This window comes from Tachypleus tridentatus, chromosome 3 (assembly GCF_004210375.1).
Source record: "Tachypleus tridentatus isolate NWPU-2018 chromosome 3, ASM421037v1, whole genome shotgun sequence".
In the NCBI taxonomy this organism is placed as follows: Eukaryota; Metazoa; Arthropoda; class Merostomata; order Xiphosura; family Limulidae; genus Tachypleus; species Tachypleus tridentatus.
In genome coordinates, this window is record NC_134827.1 from 104884143 (window position 1) to 104906915 (window position 22773).

The 22773-nt window shown below is 32.2% G+C and overlaps 1 protein-coding gene across 2 annotated transcripts in view; it reads left to right on the top strand.

Annotated features, from left to right (window-relative positions):
• Positions 1–757: 757 nt before the first annotated feature.
• LOC143247663 (uncharacterized) overlaps positions 758–22773 on the top strand; it is a 59506-nt gene continuing 37490 nt past the window's right edge. For both annotated transcript variants that reach the window (XR_013026648.1, XM_076496046.1), the window contains exons 1-8: positions 758–804; positions 2388–2431; positions 8024–8073; positions 10948–11052; positions 11262–11331; positions 12199–12291; positions 14328–14381; positions 17083–17144. The gene's annotated coding sequence lies outside the window, so the exon portion shown is untranslated. The remainder of the gene's footprint in view (positions 805–2387; positions 2432–8023; positions 8074–10947; positions 11053–11261; positions 11332–12198; positions 12292–14327; positions 14382–17082; positions 17145–22773) is intronic.

Here is a 22773-nt window from a genome sequence, read left to right on the forward strand (position 1 = left end):
TATGAATTTGACTAAAATTTATGAGAAATGTAAAAACAAATTATTTTATTCAGACTGTATTAAGTTCATGTTTTAGGTGTATTTGTACTTTGAAAATAATGTGTTATTTTTGTGAACTTGTGTCTTTCTTCGTGAGATGTTAATCTAGTTTTTAATACATTTTACTACTTGAGATCGTTATAAAACATAGCTAATTTTGTGAATCTATTTTAAAATTTTTCATATAAATATTACTAAAAGATCTTATCAGTTATATATGTAAGTAGCAACAGATCTAACTTCAATAAAGTTTTGATATATTGAATTAGAAAATATGAAAAGTTATTAGAACTCTGAAAATTGGTGGACTTCATATACCTCTAAAGGTATTTTGTTTTGTCATATTTTTCACTGAAATTCTGTCTGTCTTTTATTTGCCTTTTATTTTGTACTGCATGAAGTTCCTTCTTATAGAACCCATCTCTAAAACCTCTTATTGTGTTCACCTACACAGACTTTAGTTTGTATCATCAAATGTAATTATTATTTTACCTGAACAGTATGTTCTGGACTTTGTTATTCTCCTATTTTTCTATTTAAGTGTAACTTCTGTCATTGTTTTTCTGAGCTATAACACTCTTATGTATCAACTCGTATTTTTCCTCTTGAAATATTAAAAAAAAGGCATTTTAGAACAGTTGAAAGTGGTTTATTTCTTTTATGTTAGTTTTTAAATCAAAACTATTATTTTATTCTTTCAGAGAAGATCCACCTCATGTTTTTGAGTGTTTTGTGAAATATCTGTACCAACAAATTCTTCTGAAGGTAAAAAATGTGTTTTGAGTGTAATAAATGATAGAAAAGAAAACCATCAAACTCGTTCAGCTAAACAACGATGCAACAAATTGTTGTATTTACAATGAATATAAGTTCATGTGAACCAGCATATTCATGTATTTTATGACCATTGAAATCACTATTAGTTTCAATGTTTACTAGAAAATATACTTAATTTTTTATATTAATCCATTCTAATCCATTTGTTGCACAATTTTGAGTTTTGAAACTTTTTATTAAAGTTCTAGATTTTAACTAAATTAATGTAATTGTCTTATGTTATTGTTATGTTTTTGTTTTTGCATTAATTCACTTTTATAGTTGGAAGCTTGATAATAAACTTTAAAGGCTGTTTAGTTTATTTAATAGCACACTAAAAATAAAGTGTAACACCAACAAATTATTGAAAGTGTAGCCTTGTTCTTCATATAAAAATAATGAAGAAACTCGCAAATTATTTAATTTTAGAAGTTAATATATTTGTTTATTGGAAACTGAAATATCAAATCTTGTGAAATTTAATTACTTTTTTTCTATCATAATTATTTTTATAGCCTGGAAAACGGTCACCTTCCAACAGTAGTCTGAAGATAACACTATGTAACAGAATTTTTATTTGTTCCTGGGCAGAAAGTGTTATTTCCTAATTGTTTGTGTCTAAAGTAAATCAAAAAGACCTATTTTTCTATTCAAACTTTGCTTTTGTGGCCTGGGAGTGTATAAGGAAAACATGATGGGAGACTATATTTGGGTGCTGATATGTGAAAATGATTTACATTACAGTCGCAAATCTCGAAAAACTACCCACTTCTAAACATTTTTGTATAACTTTAGTATAAATACATGTAAATCTTGATTCATATGTTGTTTTATTCAGACCTTATGTAAATGAAAATGTGCAAATTTGTCTGTTTTTACATATAAAATAGGTTAATTTCTAAATTTCATTATTCAGGTCACAAAAGCAAAGTTTGAAGGGAATAATGGCCATTTTCTATACTTTTACAACATAAGCAATTAAGAAATAACACATACTATCCAGGAACACAATTTGTGTTACATTGTGTAATCAATGTGGGACATTATGGACTTGAGCACCCACATTTTAAAGTGTTTCTTTTGATGATTTTGTGTGAACAGAGGTTGGGTCTGATAGAAGGTGTATTTCAACAGCAGTGTTGGTTCCACTTCAATAGTCACCTCCAAAACCCATAGCACATGTTATATCCCAAATTATAGCCTGTATCTTGGGGATCCTTAACTTGTGTAGTATTTTTATATTGAATTATGTTTTTTATTTGGGCTTGTTTTTTATTCATATAAATTTCATCACAGGTTAGGATTTGCTGATTTTCATATAGTCCTTCTGTTTGCTCGAATGTTTAAGTATTTTTATCATGATTAACTTGTCACTTTTTTAAAGTAACTAATTGAATTATTGAGTTGATATCTGTCAAGTTAATTTTTGTGTGTGTGTTACTACAGGTTACTTAGGACCATATACAATCTTTTAATTTTCAAATATCACAAACAAATTGAATATTTATGTTATTGCCTGTTGTTCCTTTCAGTAGCTTCAATACGACAGAGTTATCCTGAAAACTACGCTGAAGAGGTGAGTCTAGTATTGATTCTCCTGGTACCAGAACTTTCTGGGCCAATGAAGAAATATATCATTTGTTGTAAGTGTCCTGATTTATAAGACGAAATTCCCTCATGATAAATTGACTGTTTAATCTTTTCCTTTGGTTAATCCATGTGTATTCCATCTCTGCCATTACGACGTACAGTGAAACGCTGTTAATCCAAATGATTTTATAATGAAATATTTCACCAGTCTTTAGGAACATCTGGATAGTTATAACAGTCCCTTTGAATATAATGATTACTGCAAATGGCATATATTATGGACTGATGAATGCTAGGATGGGCATGTGATTAGTAAACAGAAAACAACTTTATACAGAAGAAGTTGAGGTACCTGTCCTTTGTTCAAGTTATGAACTTAAAAAAATATAAAAGAGAATTCTGTAATAAAGAAAAATTAATAATCCTAACTTTCACACAATTTATTTATAAAATATTCTTAAAATATTTGTTGTTATCTCACCAAACGTTTTGTATAAACTTTAAAAAGTCAGTATGTATAAACTTAAAACATAGTATACACTGTGTGATGTTTAGGGTAGCTTTGTATCAAGAGGTAATAGCAAAAGTTGTGGCAGTAGGTGTACTTTCTGTTACAAACTTTCAACATGCAGCTCTTAATGTCCTTCCAAAGTGTTTAATGCGACTAGTTAATAGATGGTCATCGGCCACATAGAGGTCAAAGTAGGAAGTGGGTGAGAGTCAAAATAACTTTTTATATCAGCCTTATGGTGGTGGTTGCAGTAGTAACTTCAATTGAATTTATGTAGTATTACAATTGAATTCCAAACAGAGTGCTGTTGCACTGCCTGAGATATATAAACTGTTTGTGTGCTCTCACCTGTACTGTATGTACCTAGTATCTTTACTGATGAGCAACAATTCCTGTGCTGAAATTAATAAAAACACTACAACCTGAGTGCTTTTGAAAGGTGGACCATCCTTGTTCAAGGGCAAATGGTAGTGATTTCCAGTGAGTAACTTTGATTCTAATTCAGTTACAAATATATGCAAAGATACTTTCCAATCTACAAGTAGGTTAATAACAAACTTTTATTCACTTCTAAAATCTTGTATTGAAATAAAAAAAGACCAAAGTAAGTTCCATTGACTACAATTTTTTCTGTAACACATTTGAGGTTGAAGCTATGTACAGCTATATATCTGTAGCAGACAGAAAAGGAAGTTTCATCGTATAATCAGCCATTACCCAAGCTCAGTTTTATTTACCGAGAAAATAGGATAAAATTAAACTTGATCATGTTTGTTTTACAAAGTTTTGAAAACTTAGTTTTGTTTTCAATGGTGAAAAGAAATTTATCAAGATATTATAAGTGAGACTTTAGGTTGACTTCCCTGTGTTAGTTATAAAGGAAGGCCAACTTGTAAAACATCAGTATCAGAAATTAGTTTCAGAACGTAAAAGGCCTGGCATGACTAGGTGGTTAAGGCACTTGGCTCATAATCCGATGGTTGTGGGTTCGAAATGTTGTAACACCAAATATGCTCGCCCTTTCTGCCATGGGGCATTATAATGTGATAGTCAATCCTACTATTCATTGGTAAAAGAGTAGCCCAAGAGTTGGTGGTGGGTGGTTATGACTAGCTGTCTTCCCTCTAGTTTTACGCTGCTAAATTAGAGACAGCTAGAGGAGATAGCCCTCATGTAGGTTTGTGTGAAATTAAAAAAAACAAAAAACAATCAGAATGTAAAGGTAGATATGTAATATTAGTATAGCAAAAAATAGTCTCTGTATTGTTTTTGTAAAACTCTGTTTTTCTATTTTTTTGCATAACTTGTTTTAATTTACTATTTTTTTTTATCTTAAATTCTGTAGTGATCCTTTTTCACACAATGAACCAAAATGCAAGGTTAAGTGACTCTGGAATGGTAAACACTTAATTAAAGTTGTTTAAATAGAGTTTTTTAAAAGAACAATTATTTTGAATACATTAGATATATGATGTGTTTTTCATTCCTTTTATCTTTTTCACACCCATCCCCTCCACCACTCTCTCAGGGGTAAGTCATAATACTAAAAACTATGTTTTGAATCTCCTGATGGGCAAAGCACAGATAGCACATTGTATTGTGTATAAATCTATGCTTAACTAACAGTTTATCTTTGAATGGCTCTGTGGTGTCTTAGCAGTATGTCTGATGACTTACAATGCAAAAAAATATGGTTTTCATACCTGCAGAGAGCAGATCACAGATAGCACGTTGTGTAGTTTATGCTTAATAACATACAGACTTTATCATTGTATAGTGCACATGTGACTTATTGTTTGTAACTTTAAGAGTCAATAATATTCTTTGAGCATTTAATTTTCACTTTTATGTGATGTAACGTTCATCTTGGAACATAGTTTGTTTTTCTGGATATTTAAAAACTTGTGCCAGTTCCCTCAACATATTTCTTAATATGGAATAGAAAGTCTGATTCAAAAATTCCTAACATGTTAAAAGGACAAAACAAAAAGAGCTTATTGGCTTACAAAGGATAGCCCTTCCAGTTCTTAACTATAACCACCCTTTACTACTCACATATTTATTCAATCTTTTCTTGAACTAAGTTAACTTTCCTGCTTCTGCCCACCTTGAAAGCAAGTCATTCCAAAAGCCAACCAACCTGTTTGAAAAGTAATAGTTTATAAACTTATCCTGCCAAAATTTGAACTTATGACCTCTCATCCTGTTGTTTTTGGGTGCTAAAGACAAAAAAGTTTGTTGGATCTGTATTATCAATAACCTTTAACATCTCAATTAAATGCATACTACCCCTCTTCACTCCAGAGATAACAAGTTTATAGGTTATAGTCTCTTCTCATAGGACAATCCCACCATCCTAGGTGGCATCCTAGTGGCTTTTCTCTGAACCTCCTCCAACAATTCAGGGTCTTCTTGAAGAAGGGAGCCCAAAACTGTACACAGTATTTTACTCGTGGTCTTGCAAGTGACCTATACAGTGAAACAATAATATCCTTTGTCTTAAATTCAATATTTCTGTAGATGCTACACAAGATCGTATCAGCCACAGTACACTGTTTAGGTATTTTTCTTTAACCACAATATCTAATGTATTCCCATTTAAATTGTGACAGTAATTTGAATTTTGAAAATCTACATGCATCACCTTATATTTTGGACAGTTAAACATCATATGCCACATATTGGTCCAGCAGATAAAATGATCTAAATCTTCCTGTAAATCTGCAACATCTTTGATACAGTCCAAAAATCTTAATGTCATCTGCAAACTTCAAAATTTGTTAGTCATTCCAGGGTCAATATCATTAGTATAAATCACAAACACCAGAGGACCCATTGCAGAGCCCTGATGCACACTACTTGCAAGTGTGATTCAGTTAGATCTAACTCCATTTATTACTGCTTTCTACTCTCCAGCCAGTTTTCTATCTAATTTAATAACATTTCCTCCATGTCCACAGATTTAATATTTGTGATAAGTTTTGTGTGAGGCACCTCATAAAATGCTTTCTGAAAATAAAGGTAAACCAAATCCACCATATTTCCTTCACCAACTCTTGCAGCGACATCTTTAAAGAATGTTAGAAGGTTTATTAAACAAGACTTTTCCTTAGTGAAACCATGCTGGCTCTTTGACACTATCAAACTGTTTTAATCACATTCTCTAAAACCTTTCCAACTACTGATGTAAGACAAATTGACAAATAATTGTCTGAACAGTGCTTATAATCTCCTTTGCTTTTGTGACCTGGATAATGAAATTTAGAAATTAACCTATTTTCTATGTAAAAATGGACAAATATGCACATTTTCATTTATGTAAGGTCTGAATAAAACAACATATGAATCAAGATTTACATGTATTTGTACTAAAGTTATACAAAAATGTTTAGAAGTGAGTAGTTTTTCAAGATTTGCTACTGCAATGTAAATCACTTTCACGTATAATCCCCCAAATATAGTCTCCCATCATGTTTTAGTTATACGCTCCCAAGTCGCAAAAGCAAAGTCTGAAGAGAAAAATAAGTTTTTTCGATTTACTTTAGGCATAAGCAATTAGGAAATAACATTTTCTGCCCAGGAACAAGAAAAAGTAAAAATTTTGTTACATACTGTTATCAGTGTTGAAGTTCCCAACTTTTCCAGTATTGGAACTTAAAATGATATATTTTACATCTATATTTTTCCCATATAAGTGACCATTATGGGATTGGGTGCATTCTTTGTGTATTTTTTTCTTTTTTGTGTGAAAATATTTCCTGAAGTTAATTTACTTAAGTAAAGAAGTAGACAAAAAAGATCACTATTGTTTGAGAACTGTTGAGCCAGGTTTTGAGTAATTGTCAGTATTTCAACACTTTGGCTGTTAGATAACATATACCATATTGGTCTGATCATAGGACAATCTTGAATATGAGGCAACCCCATTTCTGAATTCCTTGGGAAAGTAAATATAGACTGAGTGTTACAACATCCTTTTTTTAGACCGTAAAATCGGTACTATAACTGAACAGCCTGCAGGTGGATTAGTTGTAAGAATTAGTGATGACCTGGGGTAAACATCTGACGAATGTGTGTAGACAGATGCTAGCTGGACGTTCAAGATTGCAATGGGCTAGAGTATGGGGAAGCAGTGTATGGTCAGCTGTGATTGTAAGGCAACTATGAATTTTACAGCCTAATTATGAGCCAAAAAACATCACTTTATAATTGGGCCAATACAGTATTCTTTAAAGTTGGACTTGTACTCTTGTGGACTGAGCATGGACTATAGAGCCTAACTTTCCAATCTGTGAATTACCACAAAAATTATGCACTTTTAAACTGTTATTTTATAAAAGTGTTGATTATATCCCACTAGTTAGTTTAACAAAAGTACCTGAAATGTTGAAAGTGAATACTGTTGACCAGTTGTCATCCTTCTGCTAATTCAGTCGAAAATTAAGGACGTCAAGTGCGGATAGCCCTTGTGTAGTTTTGTGTCAATATCCAAAACAAACTGTGTTCTTTCTGTGAATTATTTTAACATGAAAACAAAACTTCTACACTGATATACTCTGTCCTTCACATGTTCTTCTCTACTACTTGTCCTAAACAAAACAATGTACTGAATGCTTTCTTACAAACTTTGCTTAAGGGTCATTCCATGCCAACTCACCCAGAAAATAAAAAGAACTATTCCCAGTTTATATCATAGATTTCCTTGAAAAACATTCAAGCAAATTCTTCATTTTTGATTTATTCAGCCATTCAAAATCCTAAAGCTGTACTGCATAGCTGAATAAATCAAAAATGAAGATTTTGCTTGAAAATTTTCAATGAAAACTGTAACATGAACTGGGAGGTCCTAGGTGGATTGGCATGGAATGACCCTATATCATTATCCTTGAGACCCACTTGTGCAACCAAGATCACAACGTAATGTTGCATAAAGGCTATTGCTCTTTGTTACCCATGAAAAAAGTTAGATTTTTCAAGAATTTGAACATTTCTGACCATACAGACAGTTAAGTTATGTAATTTCATTCTATTCCATTTGATAATGTAATGTACTTTTATGTTTCACAGGAGATTCTCAAGTCAGTGCCCCAATTTGCCTTTCCATGTGCATTTAACAAGTAAGTAAGAAACCATTTGGTCTGGTTTTCTAAGTTTAGAATGAAATACAGGGATATTTCAATGATACACTTATAAGGGCCTTAAAGTAGTAAACTTTGTGTGAACAGTAAGTGTGTCAGGAGGACTTGGAAGTTTTTTCTACTGTTCTGAATGTTTCACGTGTTCTTTGTGCCAAATACTTGAATCATGTGAAGTTATTTGCTCATTTTGACAACCTTGTAAGACAAGATGTTATTAATCTTGTTAAATTTGGTAAAGGTAGTTGCTGATTAATCACCAAGACACTGCATTTATAATTCATTATGGTTTTTAACACATATCTAAATTGAAACAAAATAACCATCTTACAACTCTAGAACAACTGCTTGGCTAGACATGGCCACATGGTTAGGGAGCTCGATTCTCAATCTGAGGGTCGCTGGTCCGAATATCTGTCCCATCAAACATACTTGTCCATTTGCCCATGAGGGCATTATAATGTGATGGTCAATCCCACTATTCATTGGTAAAAGAGTAGCACAAGAGTTGGCCTTCCCTCTAAGTCTTACACTGCTAAATTAGGGAAGGTTAGCACAGATATTCCTCATGTAGCTTTGTGTAAAATTTAAAAACAGCCAACCAACCATAGTCTTATCCTGATGCTGAGGAGAAAACAGATACATTGAAGTACTGTTTCTTCCACAAATTAAATATCAAAGTTTTAAAGTGCCTGTTAACAATTTATCATGTTATCAACAGTTAAATAATGACCCAATCGTTACTGTTAACAATTCATCATGTTATCAACAGTTAAATAATGACCCAATCGTTACTGTTAACAATTCATCATGTTATCAACAGTTAAATAATGACCCATTCGTTACTGTTAACAATTCATCATGTTATCAACAGTTAAATAATGACCCAATCGTTACTGTTAACAATTCATCATGTTATCAACAGTTAAATAATGACCCAATCGTTACTGTTAACAATTCATCATGTTATCAACAGTTAAATAATGACCCAGTCGTTACTGTTAACAATTCATCATGTTATCAACAGTTAAATAATGACCCAGTCGTTACTGTTAACAATTCATCATGTTATCAACAGTTAAATAATGACCCAGTCGTTACTGTTAACAATTCATCATGTTATCAACAGTTAAATAATGACCCAATCGTTACTGTTAACAATTCATCATGTTATCAACAGTTAAATAATGACCCAATCGTTACTGTTAACAATTCATCATGTTATCAACAGTTGAATAATGACCCAGTCGTTACTGTTAACAATTCATCATGTTATCAACAGTTAAATAATGACCCAGTCGTTACTGTTAACAATTCATCATGTTATCAACAGTTAAATAATGACCCAGTCGTTACTGTTAACAATTCATCATGTTATCGACAGTTAAATAATGACCCAGTCGTTACTGTTAACAATTCATCATGTTATCAACAGTTAAATAATGACCCAGTTGTTACTGTTAACAATTCATCATGTTATCAATAGTTAAATAATGATTCAGTCGTTACTGTTAACAATTCATCATGTTATCAACAGTTAAATAATGACCCAGTTGTTACTGTTAACAATTCATCATGTTATCAACAGTTAAATATAGGGCTATGACGATTACACGATTAACCGGTTACGGTTCGGTTACGAGGGAAAGATTAACCGGTTACAAAAGTCCGTAATTGTTGCAGCCCTAGTTAAATAATGATCCAGTCGTTACTGTTAACGATTCGTCATGTTATCAACAGTTAAATAATGACCCAGTCGTTACTGTTAACAATTCATCATGTTATCAACAGTTAAATAATGACCCAATCGTTACCAACGTACATTCTTTTGCCAGAAATGCCTGTGTGGACTCATATGTACAATACTTGTTAAGCACAATTTTTCTAATATTTTTATTCGGGAAAACGATATCTCAAAGATTTAAAGTTCGTCTTATGAAGAGCAGTGTAAGGTATGAAAACATAACTGATGAATGATTCCATTATAAATATAACTCACACTAAACAGTTAATTCCATTATCAGTATGTAATAGTCTGGAGAGGAGCACCATTATATGTGTTATGTGCTAAACATTCTCTGAACAGTTGTGAGTCTACAGACAATGTTAAAATCTGGGACTCGGTTCTTCATTGTGGCCACCACAAGTAGCCAGATATGACTTTGTAATAAAGAAACAAACAGGTCATTAAGTAAACTGGGGATTTATTAATGGGTGTGACTGAACTCTGAAAGATCGTGTGGGTGTCTGTTTACAACATTCTGATACATCTAATCTGAAAGAACCCTAGTGCAAAGTATTGAAAATTAGTTGAAGAAAACACGATGATGTATATAGATGCATGAGGAGAAAAAACAGTGTTGTGTGTGAGGTGTACAGATTATCTTAAAAATAAATTATCATGACTTGCACAAATTTGCTTGAGGTAGAACGTACAAATTTACCTGATGAATAATTTTTTTTTTTTAATGTTTGAATGACATAAGTATTTGAATCAACTCAGCATTTAAGACTCTTTATATTTTACTTGGAAGTTTTAGTGACTTCCAAACAAATGAGAATGAAAGTATTCAAATACCTAATCACATATGAGTTACTAGTTGATTCTGAGAAGTGAATGGAACTGTTAAATGGTCTATAAACAGTGACGTAGCTAGGGGGAACAAAAGGGTACATCTGTCCCCAGGCGCAGAAAACTGATTTTGTGCCTGGGAGCTTAAAACTTTAGCTACGCCTCTGTCTGTAAAGGAACATTGAAATTGCAATATTTGTTTTCAAAATGGTTTGTTATTTATTCAAGTTTCAGGTTGTAATATTGTACACTACACTAAAGTGTTCTGGTTTGTGTAATTGTAGTAACCATGTCCAGCTTTTTACGTTTGTCCTCACAAATGTTGATAGCAAGTGGACCTTTGGGTATTGTCGCCATGCTCCTGGTGTTCCAACTTATGTATTTCTCAGGTGGGTGTCAGTTTATTTTATTTAAATATTTTAAAATACATTATTGGTGTTTATGAGTGAAATATCACACCTAACCATGATCATAGCACATAAAAGTTACATGAATTATGATAACTAGATAATTATCTCACATTTTGAACTCGTGACATGTTGTAAATCATATTTTCTAGTTCTGATGTCTTTTTTTTCTTTTTTAACGTAAATAATAGTTATCTTCCTTGGCATGAAACGTTTTACACGATCCTCAATTCCATGTCTGAAATTACATCAAAAAATGAGGTGAGTTTGAATTTCGTGAAAAGAAATATTTATCTTTTTATCTTTTAGTTTCCTCCCATTTAGCACCTCCCATCAAAAAAAAAGAACACAACAGAATTTCTTACTAAATAAGATATCTTGTCCATGAAAATAAGTTACTCTAAGTACATGATTATTAAATAACTTTGGTCAGTATAAATCTGAATGTGTTAGCTATGTCATTAACATGTTGTTTCCAGTGTAAATTTTTATCAGCTTGTAAACCTGAGTTTTATGACATCCAGTCTTGATTTGTGAATGTCTGCATTCTACAGTTAATATTGTATACAATCCTGTTTTTGTTAATATACAGTTAAAAAACATTTTCATTTATGTTCACATAAATCTTTAACTGAAAGAACATCTAATTTATTTCTTTTATTGGTATTGTTTAATATTGGAATACTTCTACACTAGCAGTTAACTCTGCATCTGTGGTAAATGTGGTACTTTTCTGTTATAAACTTTAGTTACAGAAATCATTTATGTATGCTGTAACTAATATTGGTCAATGTGTAGAACCATATGATGATATAAATCATCACTAGATTTATTATTTATTTTTAACATACATGCTCATTTCAATAAATAAGTTGTAAACCATTTTAATGTAACGTATCTTATTCCAAAAGTTTTCATTCTGTCTGTTACATTTTTGGTGTTGCTATACAAGTGTTATGGTTGAATCTGTTACAAGAATTTAAAACAAATTATAAGTGTGATGGTTGGATCTTTTAACAAAAATTTAAAATGTGTAGTTTTCATCATTGTCTCTTGTCAAGATATTGTTAATAATCCCAAAAGCATAAATCAATAACATTGTGTTTTCATTTTTTTTTTTCTTTCCAGAAAGCTATCTGGATATTTCTTAAGGCTTTGTATCATACACCAGTCCCAGTACCTGGACACACGCTTCGTGTATTATGGAACAACGGCCAGGAAGTGAGATATTGTTCTGACATAGTTTTCACATCAGTAGAAAGATAATACATGAGTGATAATATGTGTAACTCTGCAATCGCTTGTTTGCATTTGTTTTTTAGAAGAAACATACAGATTAGAGAATCCAAAGAATACACTGTTGTACTTTGTCTTCTTCCATATTGGTGAAATTATTTTTAAATAATCATTTATCTGTTCATATCGGATATGTTACTGAACTGATGTGATCAGGTATCTAATTTTGAATTGCTTAACAAAAATATTGTTTGCGAGAAATGACTGTTAACATTTTTGCTTTAAATTTAGGTTTTGAACAAACCATAAACCATTATTATGTTTGTGTATATTTTGTTACAAATTTAGATTACTGAACTGTTACTGATGTATTTGAATTTTGACGAATTGAACCTACAGTCTAATAGGAAAGACAATTCTAGTGTAAATTATTCTATCTTGTGCTAGGTTTTATGAATGTTTCTGAGATTCATTGGTGGTGCTTGAATGGTAACACACACAAAAATCGTATCTTCCATTACTGTAAAAATTTTGGTGTGGTAATTTGTTTAGTGTATCTTGAATTTACAAATTTGCATTCTCAAAGAGAGCTGAACACAAGCATAGACTATCTGTTAACTTAAAAACTAAACTTACATTAATAATACAGTTATCATTTGTGGTTGATTATCCAGAACAGTGTTTCTCAACCACTGGTCTTTTATTGGCACTGTTCCATGATATTTCACAAAACTAACAGAATATTCATATGTAAGTTGTAAGAGTTTTTCATCACACTTTCCTATCAGTGATCTGAGACAATTAAAAATGCAGTGAGTCAGTCTCTGGTGTCAAAAATGTTGAGATATGTTGCTCCAGAACTTAAGTTATCGACATGCACAAACTCTATTAAAGTGGTTCAAGGAAGTGTTATGTAATTATAGAAAGGAAACTGCAAAGTCTTAAAGACTGGTATAGAACTAATAATGTAACTGTATACATTGAAAATATCAAGTGAATATAAAATGTGTGTAACACTGTATATGTGGTAAAACAGAGCAGTTTTTCGGTGAATTAAGGATGTTTGAAACCCAGGAAATTCCTCATTTTATTGAGATGGCCTGCCAGTATTTAAAACTAACATTTGGGTATCCACAAGCTAGAAAACATTCAGAACCAGTGCTCTAAAGACTGGATTATTTTATAAATATATGTAACAAAATCAGATATAACATGTTTGAGATGGAACATCAGAATTATTCTAAAATACATTTGTTTTAATAAATTTTCAGCATAAACATAACAATGTTCTTAACTTCTTTATCCATGTGGCTGTTTAATATCATGAAGTTTCAGAGGTTACTAACTTGGAACTCACTTTAGGAGTCTATATTTAAAACTTAAAACTAATAGTTGCTGAAGGTGTTGTTTTTTAAACGTTTTTTATTTACTTTGTATGAATATGCCTGGTATGCTTGCAGTAATACAGTATTGGAATATTTACTTTGTATGAATATGCCTGGTATGCTTGGAGTAATACAGTATTGGAATATTTACTTTGTATGAATATGCCTGGTATGCTTGGAGTAATACAGTATTGGAATATTTACTTTGTATGAATATGCCTGGTATGCTTGGAGTAATACAGTTTTGGAAGAATACTGAAAGAGTGCAGGTATTTTTTTAAACTAGGAAATGTACAGTTTTAAAATGTTTTGGAACATTTGTTGTACTGAGGATTGAAGTATGTGGGGAGTTAGGGGGGTTAGACTAGTTTTACCTGTACTATTAATAAAGATTTATCTGATGAAGCATCTCCCCTTTGTTTTCATATTGAGCTTGACTGTTCTCTCTTTTTATGGAATTAATGATAGTCATGATATGTATGGGTTTAAAAAGAATTCAGTCTTTACAAAACAATATTTTTATTGACCAGTTTTGTTGTCTTTGTCACACCAAATAAACAAACATGTAGAAACTAATATTTTTTTTGAGTCAGAAAGAAAGTAATCCACTTGTTTATGATTTGTCTTATTTTTCAGATATTTATGACACGTTGCCCTGACCACAGAAAATTACCGGCTATTCCTGAAAATGTGAGATTGAAGGTGTTATAAAATTAAAATTGTGTCCAAACTTTTCCATGTTGAATAATGGTGGCTTGCTTTTTCTTTGAATGTAATATTGCAGAACCAAGAGCAAAATAAAACTTAAGTTCTCATGTGAATAATTTTGAACTACAGAATAAGCTTAATCAGAATATAAAAGTTTGTGTTATAATGAACTGAAATGTAAATAAATTTTTATAACATATTTAAGATATTTCTGACTATCGTAGCTTTATTCCATCATTGGTATGTGTAAGCCCAGCATATTGTGAGAACAAACATGAAATTAGGAAATCTGTGTCTTCATATGCTATATAAAAAATTTATAATGGATGTGGTGTATTTTAAATGTGCTATTACCCCTTTCATGATGGGTGAAGGGTCAAAGGACATGTCTTCACATTTGTTGACTTGCATTCAACATTTTAATGAACTACTACTTTATAAATTTATGTCAATAAGTTTGGTATCTAATTGTAGATTATAATTCAAACTTTAATATTATATATGAGGTAATGTCTTAATTTAAAAGTAAATATTAAAATAACACGTCTAAATATCAGTTTTTTGAATCATGTCATATGTTGAATGCGGTAGTGGTTAAAATTAGATGTTTGTGATGCCTAAATATTAAGTCTATAGTTTCATACAAACTAGGAACTCAAATTACCAATACTGACAAACTAGAATGTAAAATAATAACATCATATCTTTTTAATTTGCTGAGATATGACTTGTGTGTACTAAATCAAACACAGTGGCTCTGTTCACCTCTTCATATTTGGAAACAGTCCTATATGTACAATATATGACATGTCAGTAACTAATCAATAGCTTAGAATGTTTCTAGAGTGGTTTTCTCCACCATTTTAATCTTTTAAAAAGCTTCCACGTTCTTTTGATCCAAAATTTTGATGAGGTAGGTTGTGTCTTTAGTCTGCTCAAAGTTTCATATTTTTTTAAAATCTAAATAAATCCTTTCAGCCATAGGGGCATTATAATGTTATGGTCAATCCCACTATTAGTTGGTAAAGAGTAGCCTAAGAGTTGGTAGGACTGGAAAGGCCAACTTCAGGTGACTAATGCTGATGTTTGAACTTACCTGTCAGTCATCCTGGCGAGTTATGATAATTAAACTTATGCTACAGAAGGACATTTACAACTTGTATTAGTGTTGTTTCTTGCTTACTGTTGTACACGATATAAAAGTTGGATTTAATGTTATTTATGTTTTTAATTTAAAAATTAAACTTTTGTTTTGTTTTACCTTGATTCCTCTTTATCAATTTTAATACATTTACTTTAATTTTAACTTTTTACTAGATTTTTGCTGCAGATAGTGTAGTTGCTTTGCACCATAAAATGTCAAACCAACCAACTAACCCACGAGTTGGCAGCCCTCTTGTTTTACACTGCTAAATTAGGAACAGCTAGTGTAAATAGCCCTATTGTAGTTGTGCACGAAATTCAAAACAAAACAAACCTATCTTTAAACTAAAGATTTGTATTTTTATGTTATAATTTGTATTCATTCTAGCATGCAAAAAAAATAATTTATATTTATTTCATAACCTTTTTATGATGGTATAAAAGGTAGGTCAAATTGACAGACCCAACATAACTATGGTAGAGAAAACAACAGATAAAATATAAAGTCTCACTGACAACAAATGTTTGAAATGTATTTAGGAGGGTCTAGAGATTTTTGGGATGAAGAATAATGTTTTTTTTTAATCATAACATGAAATCACTTCACACTTGAACTAGTAATAAAACAGACTTTGTTATGTTCACAAACAAATCTATACTAAAGATACTTCATTAAAATTTCTTAATTTTGTGTACAAAAACCTATATAATTTTTACTAAAAGTCTGCCAAGTTTTGTGAAGATACACATGCTGCATCTGAAGTTATGCTGTAAATATTTAATTTCTGTGAATGTGTATTTGATTTTATGTATATTGTGCAGAGACCGTTGAGAAAGGGTTATACATTGGTCTTCTTGGCCTTATTGTGTAGCTTTATGAAAAGTAAATTAATGTATAAGTGTAAAAAATATTTTCTACGTTCTCCACAAAATATATTTCTTATTGATAGAAAAATGTCAGCTCATATTAAAAAAAACACCTTAAACATTACTTAAAGGAAAATAGACATTTAATCAATAGAAACCTGTAAAATGTTAATGGTCAAAGTTCTATAATTTTTGTACAAAATAAGTTGTTTATAATGCATTGAATATATTTTTCTATAATTGCTTTAATACAGCAACAACAGAAATAGTCTTAAAAATATTGTTTTTATTGAAATTAAAATACTAACCATTACTCAACTGTTGTCAGATTTTGATGTCACATGTCACTGGTACTTTTAAGTGTTTCTATCAGTATTGTAACTCTCAACTGACCATGGCTGCATGATTTTGGATCACAGTTCATTTTTTACTTTATATATTTACCACAATAGATGTTTACATCAGAATGGTCTGTGATGTGTTGAGAGATGTAATTTCCATTTTTCTCTTTTTAATTTTTGGCTAATAACATTTTATCTATACCTTTCCAGCTCATAATTTCTTTCTTATTACTTGTATTATGAAAACCTTCAGTGATTTATTTAGTAAAGAATATGTTTGTATGTTTTATTTATATATATATATCGAAACAACTTGTGTGTCTTTTTAACAGAGAAACCTTCTAGAATACATCAGTGCTGTTGACATAAACAATATGATGGTGCTTTTTGCAAGGTAGATATTTTTATGTTTGTTAAAATTATACCTACATTTTGTTTTTGCACAAAAGAAAACTTAAAAAAAAATCATTTTGTGATAGACAAACTAAAACTTAAATTTAGGGTTAGCAACTCTAGTGGCTACGTTCCATTGTGCTTGTTTTATTACCAGTACAGGTTACTTATTGAGTTTACTGTGGGAGTGATCTCTCATACATTGTACTTGTTTTATTACCAGTACAGGTTGCTTATTGAGTTTACTGTGGGAGTGATCTCTCATACATTGTGCTTGTTTTATTATCAGTACAGGTTACTTATTGAGTTTATTGTGGGAGTGATCTCTCATACATTGTGCTTGTTTTATTACCAGTACAGGTTGCTTATTGAGTTTACTGTGGGAGTGATCTCTCATACATTGTACTTGTTTTATTACCAGTACAGGTTACTTATTGAGTTTACTGTAGGAGTGATCTCTCATACATTGTGCTTGTTTTATTACCAGTACAGGTTGCTTATTGAGTTTACTGTGGGAGTGATCTCTCATACATTGTACTTGTGTTATTACCAGTACAGGTTGCTTATTGAGTTTACTGTGGGAGTGATCTCTCATACATTGTGCTTGTTTTATTATCAGTACAGGTTACTTATTGAGTTTATTGTGGGAGTGATCTCTCATACATTGTACTTGTGTTATTACCAGTACAGGTTGCTTATTGAGTTTACTGTGGGAGTGATCTCTCATACATTGTACTTGTGTTATTACCAGTACAGGTTGCTTATTGAGTTTACTGTAGGAGTGATCTCTCATACATTGTGCTTGTGTTATTACCAGTACAGGTTGCTTATTGAGTTTACTGTAGGAGTGATCTCTCATACATTGTGCTTGTGTTATTACCAATACAGGTTGCTTATTGAGTTTACTGTAGGAGTGATCTCTCATACATTGTACTTGTGTTATTACCAGTACAGGTTGCTTATTGAGTTTACTGTGGGAGTGATCTCTCATACATTGTGCTTGTTTTATTACCAGAACAGGTTACTTATTGAGTTTACTGTAGGAGTGATCTCTCATACATTGTACTTGTGTTATTACCAGTACAGGTTGCTTATTGAGTTTACTGTAGGAGTGATCTCTCATACATTGTACTTGTTTTATTACCAGTACAGGTTACTTATTGAGTTTACTGTAGGAGTGATCTCTCATACATTGTACTTGTTTTATTACCAGTACAGGTTACTTATTGAGTTTACTGTAGGAGTGATCTCTCATACATTGTGCTTGTGTTATTACCAGTACAGGTTGCTTATTGAGTTTACTGTGGGAGTGATCTCTCATACATTGTGCTTGTTTTATTACCAGTACAGGTTGCTTATTGAGTTTACTGTAGGAGTGATCTCTCATACATTGTGCTTGTGTTATTACCAATACAGGTTGCTTATTGAGTTTACTGTAGGAGTGATCTCTCATACATTGTACTTGTGTTATTACCAGTACAGGTTGCTTATTGAGTTTACTGTGGGAGTGATCTCTCATACATTGTGCTTGTTTTATTACCAGTACAGGTTACTTATTGAGTTTACTGTGGGAGTGATCTCTCATACATTGTACTTGTTTTATTACCAGTACAGGTTGCTTATTGAGTTTACTGTGGGAGTGATCTCTCATACATTGTACTTGTTTTATTACCAGTACAGGTTGCTTATTGAGTTTACTGTGGGAGTGATCTCTCATACACTGTACTTGTTTTATTACCAGTACAGGTTGCTTATTGAGTTTACTGTGGGAGTGATCTCTCATACATTGTACTTGTTTTATTACCAGTACAGGTTGCTTATTGAGTTTACTGTGGGAGTGATCTCTCATACATTGTACTTGTGTTATTACCAGTACAGGTTGCTTATTGAGTTTACTGTAGGAGTGATCTCTCATACATTGTGCTTGTGTTATTACCAATACAGGTTACTTATTGAGTTTACTGTAGGAGTGATCTCTCATACATTGTACTTGTGTTATTACCAGTACAGGTTGCTTATTGAGTTTACTGTAGGAGTGATCTCTCATACATTGTACTTGTTTTATTACCAGTACAGGTTACTTATTGAGTTTACTGTAGGAGTGATCTCTCATACATTGTGCTTGTGTTATTACCAATACAGGTTGCTTATTGAGTTTACTGTAGGAGTGATCTCTCATACATTGTACTTGTGTTATTACCAGTACAGGTTGCTTATTGAGTTTACTGTGGGAGTGATCTCTCATACATTGTGCTTGTTTTATTACCAGTACAGGTTGCTTATTGAGTTTACTGTGGGAGTGATCTCTCATACATTGTACTTGTTTTATTACCAGTACAGGTTGCTTATTGAGTTTACTGTGGGAGTGATCTCTCATACATTGTACTTGTTTTATTACCAGTACAGGTTGCTTATTGAGTTTACTGTGGGAGTGATCTCTCATACATTGTACTTGTTTTATTACCAGTACAGGTTGCTTATTGAGTTTACTGTAGGAGTGATCTCTCATACATTGTACTTGTGTTATTACCAGTACAGGTTGCTTATTGAGTTTACTGTGGGAGTGATCTCTCATACATTGTACTTGTGTTATTACCAGTACAGGTTGCTTATTGAGTTTACTGTGGGAGTGATCTCTCATACATTGTACTTGTTTTATTACCAATACAGGTTGCTTATTGAGTTTACTGTGGGAGTGATCTCTCATACATTGTACTTGTTTTATTATCAGTACAGGTTGCTTATTGAGTTTACTGTGGGAGTGATCTCTCATACATTGTGCTTGTTTTATTACCAGTACAGGTTGCTTATTGAGTTTACTGTAGGAGTGATCTCTCATACATTGTACTTGTTTTATTACCAGTACAGGTTGCTTATTGAGTTTACTGTAGGAGTGATCTCTCATACATTGTACTTGTGTTATTACCAGTACAGGTTGCTTATTGAGTTTACTGTAGGAGTGATCTCTCATACATTGTACTTGTTTTATTACCAGTACAGGTTACTTATTGAGTTTACTGTAGGAGTGATCTCTCATACATTGTACTTGTTTTATTACCAGTACAGGTTACTTATTGAGTTTACTGTAGGAGTGATCTCTCATACATTGTACTTGTTTTATTACCAGTGCAGGTTGCTTATTGAGTTTACTGTGGGAGTGATCTCTCATACATTGTACTTGTTTTATTACCAGTGCAGGTTGCTTATTGAGTTTACTGTGGGAGTGATCTCTCATACATTGTACTTGTGTTATTACCAGTACAGGTTGCTTATTGAGTTTAGTGTAGGAGTGATCTCTCATACATTGTACTTGTTTTATTCCAAGTACAGGTTGCTTATTGAGTTTACTGTAGGAGTGATCTCTCATACATTGTACTTGTGTTATTACCAGTACAGGTTGCTTATTGAGTTTACTGTAGGAGTGATCTCTCATACATTGTACTTGTTTTATTCCAAGTACAGGTTGCTTATTGAGTTTACTGTAGGAGTGATCTCTCATACATTGTACTTGTGTTATTACCAGTACAGGTTGCTTATTGAGTTTACTGTAGGAGTGATCTCTCATACATTGTACTTGTTTTATTACCAGTACAGGTTGCTTATTGAGTTTACTGTAGGAGTGATCTCTCATACATTGTACTTGTGTTATTACCAGTACAGGTTGCTTATTGAGTTTACTGTGGGAGTGATCTCTCATACATTGTACTTGTTTTATTACCAGTACAGGTTGCTTATTGAGTTTACTGTGGGAGTGATCTCTCATACATTGTACTTGTTTTATTACCAGTACAGGTTGCTTATTGAGTTTACTGTGGGAGTGATCTCTCATACATTGTACTTGTTTTATTACCAGTATAGGTTGCTTATTGAGTTTACTGTAGGAGTGATCTCTCATACATTGTGCTTGTTTTATTACCAGTACAGGTTACTTATTGAGTTTACTGTAGGAGTGATCTCTCATACATTGTACTTGTTTTATTACCAGTACAGGTTACTTATTGAGTTTACTGTAGGAGTGATCTCTCATACATTGTGCTTGTTTTATTACCAGTACAGGTTGCTTATTGAGTTTACTGTAGGAGTGATCTCTCATACATTGTACTTGTTTTATTATCAGTACAAGATACTTATTGAGTTTACTGTAGGAGTGATCTCTCATACATTGTACTTGTTTTATTTCCACTACAGGTTGCTTATTGAGTTTACTGTAGGAGTGATCTCTCATACATTGTGTTTGTTTTATTACCAGTACAGGTTGCTTATTGAGTTTACTGTAGGAGTGATCTCTCATACATTGTACTTGTGTTATTACCAGTACAGGTTGCTTATTGAGTTTACTGTAGGAGTGATCTCTCATACATTGTACTTGTGTTATTACCAGTACAGGTTGCTTATTGAGTTTACTGTAGGAGTGATCTCTCATACATTGTACTTGTTTTATTACCAGTACAGGTTGCTTATTGAGTTTACTGTAGGAGTGATCTCTCATACATTGTACTTGTGTTATTACCAGTACAGGTTGCTTATTGAGTTTACTGTGGGAGTGATCTCTCATACATTGTACTTGTTTTATTACCAGTACAGGTTGCTTATTGAGTTTACTGTGGGAGTGATCTCTCATACATTGTACTTGTTTTATTACCAGTACAGGTTGCTTATTGAGTTTACTGTGGGAGTGATCTCTCATACATTGTACTTGTTTTATTACCAGTACAGGTTGCTTATTGAGTTTACTGTAGGAGTGATCTCTCATACATTGTGCTTGTTTTATTACCAGTACAGGTTACTTATTGAGTTTACTGTAGGAGTGATCTCTCATACATTGTACTTGTTTTATTACCAGTACAGGTTACTTATTGAGTTTACTGTAGGAGTGATCTCTCATACATTGTGCTTGTTTTATTACCAGTACAGGTTGCTTATTGAGTTTACTGTAGGAGTGATCTCTCATACATTGTACTTGTTTTATTATCAGTACAAGATACTTATTGAGTTTACTGTAGGAGTGATCTCTCATACATTGTACTTGTTTTATTTCCACTACAGGTTGCTTATTGAGTTTACTGTAGGAGTGATCTCTCATACATTGTGTTTGTTTTATTACCAGTACAGGTTGCTTATTGAGTTTACTGTAGGAGTGATCTCTCATACATTGTACTTGTTTTATTATCAGTACAGGTTGCTTATTGAGTTTACTGTGGGAGTGATCTCTCATACATTGTACTTGTTTTATTACCAGTACAGGTTGCTTATTGAGTTTACTGTAGGAGTGATCTCTCATACATTGTGCTTGTTTTATTACCAGTACAGGTTGCTTATTGAGTTTACTGTAGGGTGATCTCTCATACATTGTGCTTGTTTTATTACCAGTACAGGTTGCTTATTGAGTTTACTGTAGGAGTGATCTCTCATACATTGTACTTGTTTTATTACCAGTACAGGTTGCTTATTGAGTTTACTGTAGGAGTGATCTCTCATACATTGTACTTGTGTTATTACCAGTACAGGTTGCTTATTGAGTTTACTGTAGGAGTGATCTCTCATACATTGTACTTGTTTTATTACCAGTACAGGTTACTTATTGAGTTTACTGTAGGAGTGATCTCTCATACATTGTACTTGTTTTATTA